Source organism: Protopterus annectens, chromosome 1.part0 (assembly GCF_019279795.1).
Source record: "Protopterus annectens isolate FY-2018-M chromosome 1.part0, PAN1.0, whole genome shotgun sequence".
Lineage (NCBI taxonomy): Eukaryota > Metazoa > Chordata > Ceratodontiformes > Protopteridae > Protopterus > Protopterus annectens.
Genome location: NC_056725.1, coordinates 1,417,157,026 through 1,417,163,025, shown reverse-complemented (window position 1 = coordinate 1,417,163,025; position 6,000 = coordinate 1,417,157,026).

Genomic DNA, 6,000 nt, shown 5'->3' with positions numbered 1-6,000 from the left:
ACAGTAGTTGTGGGTTGTCTGGAGAAACCTACTGTTCACATTACCACGAGGGCCTATATCAGTTCTACATTACCACAAGGGCCTATATCAGCTCTACATTGCCACGAGAGCCTATATTATACCTGATGGAGTGGAAATAAACATTTCTTAGGGGGATAGAACCTCAGATGTAACTACTGTTAAGCCTGCAGTTATTAAAAAGAACCAATACTTACCTGTGCAATGTACTTTACTTTGGACCTTGGAAGGAACCTTTACAGGTGTCACTTGCCAGACTTCACCTTGACTCTGAAAGGAGTACAATAGAATAAGCAGGTGGAAGTGTTTGATGTTTTAATAGGAAATAATTGTTATGGACTAGTACCTTATAAACATGTAGTCACCCTTATTTAGGCTTGGAGAGAAGTATATGGAGAATGGAAGTGGAGGAGATCCTGATAGTGCCCAAATCTCTGTCAGAAGCTGCTAATGGGGCTACTTCAGATAAAGAGCTGGTTACTACCAATATGTCCAAACCTGAACCACAGATCTCAAAATGTGCTGGATTTCCTTTGGTAGGATATACTTCAGGTACAGATTTAAGTGGTAGCAGTAAGTCTGAATCTGTGCCATAGTTGTCAAAAGATACTGGACAATATTTGGAAGAAGAACTGGGGAAGATGTCAAAGAGAGAGATGAGATAGGCACAGTACTTAGATTCCACCTTACAGGACTTGAGGGAGGTAGCCAAGGAGGCTCCAAGTTCTCAAGAGAAGGGAGAGTCTGTATATTAGTGCATGATATTCTTATACAGAGAATAGATTCCAGATGGGTAGCAATGCAGAAATGTTACATAGATGGTTCCCTCAGGGACCTATAGACATGCATTTCTGCTCAGAGTCCATCACATTCTTTTTTCAGACCACATGGCTATAAAGCATACAAAATGGAGGCTTATGCAAATGTCTAGTGACTAGGCTTTGTAAACAACATGACAGGGTACTGCAGGGTATTTGAACATTTTATGAAGGTTCCCAAGGCAGGAGACAAAGCCAAGGCTGGTTTGAAACCTTTCCTGTTGGGAAACCAATTTAAAGGGTAGTCATAGAACCAGTAGAGTGTCTTAGTACCACAAATACCATAGGTAAATATCTTAGTGATGCTGGACTATGCTACTAGGTGCCCTGAAGTCTTGGCTCTGTGTTCTACTGATGCAGAGAAGGTGTCAAATGCTCAGTTAGACATTTTCAGCAGGATAGGTTTCCCTAAGAAATACTGACAGTTAGAGGTGCTAATTGTACCTCAGATATGCTGAACTGTATGTCAAAGTATTATGGGGTAAACTAGCTAAAGCTTTCCTCCTATCATCCTTAAAGAAAATGATCTGGTGGAGGGATTTAACCCTTCCCTCAAGACCATATTGGCAATATTTTCAAATTAGTTTAACTGAGGGTCAAGCAGGTATGTGCCTCATCTCCTCAACTCTTTACGTACAGGGAAGTTCCCCAGAAATTAGCAGGGTTTTCACCATCTGAGCTAATTTATGGTCACAAGGTAAGCACGCCCCTAGATCTATTTTGTGATGAGTAGAATGCTAAATGTATTTGTCACAAGGGGTACATTGTGAGTCAGCACTATGAGGTATCATGATAAAGCCCTGATTACAACTGAGGTGACCCATGTTTGATTAGCATCTCAGCTACCTGCGCTGCTAACATGGAAGGATGGGGATGCCCATCCTGGCGTGGACAGTGTGCACTTGTGCATATCCTGTAGTTGATTTCTGTTGGAGATTGGAGACATATAGAGGCATGTCATACTAAAGAAGACAGGTGAGGACATTGGTTAAGTCATTGTGCTAGTGGGACAATATGTCAGCTCGTTCCAATTGCATGTCCACTCTGGATGCTCAACAAGCACACTTGAAGGGATGGGGCAAGGTTAGGGCATAGCAAAAAGTACTCTTCCGCAGCAATATAACACTGACCCAGAGTTCTCAAACTTCTCACTGGCTAATGGGTGAGGTAGAACAAGGGAGGCTAAGGGGGGGGGGTCTGGTAGCTGGTGGCATCTCATGGTCAGCTGCAGGGAGCCGAAAAGAAGGCAAATAAAGGTGGATCTGTTTTGGATTGTGCCCTACATTTCAGGACTAGGCTTAGGGATTTCAGTGAGTTGACAGTGGAGTACCTCACACAAGTACAACAGTAGCTAAGGGAGTGGTATGACCCGACAGCTAGAGCCTGAGAACATATTTCTGGAAATGGGGCAATGGCAGGATTCTTTCACATTGTAAGGAAGGTAAGCAATGATAACTATGTGATGGAGTTACCATGAAAGAGATAGAAATACAAACTCCACTTTTTTAACATGATGAAGCTCTACCATGATAGGCACTGGTATTCAGCAGGTGCATTGGGTTACAGAAGGAATTAGATGGAGAGCTTATGGCAGCTCTGTCCATGAGACTCATTTTGATATCTCAGTGGGTGACATAGTACCTTCACAGCAGCTGTTACTTAACCAGTTCAATACTACAGGAGTTTGAGGACTTGTTCACTGCTAAGCCATGATGCAACCTAATGGTGAAGCATCATGTGTACACAGAGACTAAATGGGCAATAGGAAAGGCTCCCTACAAGGCGTATAAGCAATGAAATGTTGGATCCAGTGGTAATTAAGGTATCTAACAGTCCCCAGGCCTTACCAATAAAAATGATGAGAGCAGCAGGCTCTGTTCAGACTGCAGAAAACTAAAGAGTCATAAAGAGGTGAATATTTACCTAATATTCAGACCAAATAAAGCACTAGAGCTAAGTCTCTAATAAAGATCACCCTAAGGGGTATTGTTAAATAGTTTTGTCTTTCACTGCAAGAGGGAGGTCAGCTCTTTTTAACCTTTTTGACTTTTATGAATTCACCAAAATGCCCCTTGGGTGACTAATGACCCAGCAATCGTCTAGAGGCTGTTGTATCACATTCCAACAGTAGCTGGAGATTATGTTCTTGCTTACCGACATGATATTGCAATCTATAAACAGTTGTGAAATGTTCATCCTGTTGGAGAGGTACTGAGTAAACTAAAAAAGGCAAGGTTAACTATTTAGTAAAACCTATGCCAGAAAAGAATGCAATATGTCATTTTGGTCACCAGGTGGGTGGTGGCAACATTCGGCTACAGCCCTCCAAGGTGGAGGCTATTAATGCATGTCTACCTCTGTTATCAAAAAGCAGGTAAGGGAATTCACAGGGACAGCAAGATATTATAGGACATTTGTACATCATTACAGCATAATAGCTGACCTGCTTACAGACCTATGTAAAGAAAGAGATAAGATCATCTGGAGATCAGTCTGTAAGAAGGTACTCCAGAAGCTCAAGGATTCCTTGAGAGAAGCCTCTTTACAAACGAGTCCTAATTGCAATCAGGACTATATTGTGCAGGTAGATGCTTCAAACTACATTCTATGTACAGCGGCTGTACATAACCATCTCTTTCAAAGGGAAGGGAATGTACAGCTATACAAATGGAATGCTTAGGGCAGTTTGAGTTCCATGAAGCTTGCACCATAAGTGTATAGCAGAACGTTCACTGTGCTTATAGAGTACAATTCCTTAAAGTAATTACATAAGACCAGTGGTCAAAGCAGTAATTTACTCATATGGAAACTAGAAATGCAGTCCTAAAATAGACAATCCAGCAAAGAAATGGTGCCAGTAATGCAAATGTTCAAGCTATGTTTCATGGAGACGGGTTTGAAGAAAGCTTATTTGTGGTCTAGAAGGGGTGAAAAATGTAAAAAAGTTGTCCAAAAGGATGAAAAATGTGAATTTTTTTTAAATCATTCGTTTTTTGGAAATATGCTGCAAAATGTAAAAGATATAAACAATGTGAAAAAACATGGAAACCTGTACAAATGTAATTGTTTTACTGTAAGAATGCAAGAAAATGTAAATGGAAAATGTAAAAAACTGCACAGAATCTGTAATTTATTTCCTGTGGGTAAAACAGCAAAATTTAAATGTATCTGGCACTATACGCATGTGCATGCCTAAACATGCATGTGTATATACACACACACACACACACACACACACACACACACACACACGCACGCATGCACACACACGCACACACACACACACACACACACACACACACACACACACACACACACACACACACACACACACACACACATAATCACTTTGGAAAGGTTTTAAGTTTCTTAGCAGCAACTTCCTGCCATCAAGGCATTACCTCATGCAGTTAAAACTATTAGGAAGAAACATTGTTTGGAATTTTAATTTGTTCCTACAAGAAGAGGGCAGGAGTGTCTTAACGTGATGCAGGAAGGGGGAATTGCTAAAGAAGACTGTTGAATTATATATCCTGGTGTTGGCTCATTCCAAGACAACAATGCAGAGTTCAGGTGGAATGACTCTACAGAATTCAGCTCAATAGTCATTTTCAGTTCAGTTGGCTGTTGCAAGCTAATAACCGAGGATTGCCTGCTACCCTGCATCAATAAGTTCATTTGCATTCAAATGCATATTTATATGCTGCACTATGCAGTAGTCTGCTAATTATATTGATTCTTTAACTAGAATTAGTGTCAGAATTACCCAGCTAATCAGACAGTAGGCCAGATTCATTAATGCCTACACTAAGTGTACACTAAGTATACACCGTTCTGAGTGAATAGACAACACAAGCATAACTCCCACCTTCTTCTTCCTAATTTTAGTTTTCCTTCTGATTTTCTTCCAACCTTAAATATTGAGGGGGATTCATAAAGGCTACCACAATGTGTAGATTACATCTACACTTAGTACAATCTTTCCGAGTAAATAGACAGCACAAAACAGTGTGGTAGGGATGTTCTTGAATACAGATCGTGTACACCTAGTGTAGCATATACAAATCTGGCCCAGTGTTTTTCTAATGCCAGGGCTAGCCATTCATCAGTGCAAACATAGGTTCTATATGATTTGGTCACATTGACTAATACTGATGTGAAACCCAGGCCTCATGTAAAAACAGGAAAAGTTGAGTGGATGATGATCTGTTTAAAACTTATTTGTCTGTAAATTGAATTTCCCAACTCCACTGCCTAATTTCTTTAAATAACAATTTTCATTAACATAATTTCAAAAGCTTGTGTCTGTTGAATTAGGGTTGGAGGTTGGCATAATGGTTAAGGTGTTTAGCTCACAGACACAAGCTACAGGGTTAGATTCTCACTTTTAACAGAAATTGGCTAGGCTTAAAATGGCTCGCAAGAGCAGCTAGTCTAGTACTTGCCTATGAACCTGCAAATGGTAATGGTTTATAGGTTCATAGATAGGTACTAGGCTATCGGCTCAAGGGCCTAAGTAAGCCTAGCCAACAAGGTTCCCTAGCTTACGCCACCCAAGAAAGTTATTTTCCTGTGCCCCTGTTGAGCAGAGCCACAGAAGTGATCCCCGGGCTGTATTTCCTATTTCCCATCCACTCATCAAGATTTTTCTTGAAGAGTGCTTGACATAGATGGGTAGCTTGTTCCAGAGTATGGGAAGTCTCTTTCCCTCCAGCATGTCCTGTTTATTGTGGTGACAAGGTTTAGGTCCCTAGAGCATGTAGCTCGGAGGGATTGGGATTTCTTTAGGTGTAGCATATCCAACAGGTCTGGGTTTGACATAGCTTTATATGTTAGGCAGAGATCACCTTGGAGTAGGCGATATGCTAGGGAGTAAAGCTGGAGTTTTTTGAGACGGTCAGTGTAGGCCATCTGTTTGAGGCCAGTAATCCTCTTTGTGAGGTACTTCTGTGGTCTTTCCAGCTGCTGCAGATGTCTTGTGAGGTACATTCCAAAAGGGGCATTGTACTCTATAATGGGTCTAATGAGTGTCAAGTAGAGGGGAACAATTACCTCTTTTTTCCTGGATGAAAACCCTTTTGTGATGAGGTGTGCCACGTAGAAAGATTTCCTGACTACTGTGGTGATGTGATTATCAAAGGAGACTACTGTCCACCTGGGTCCC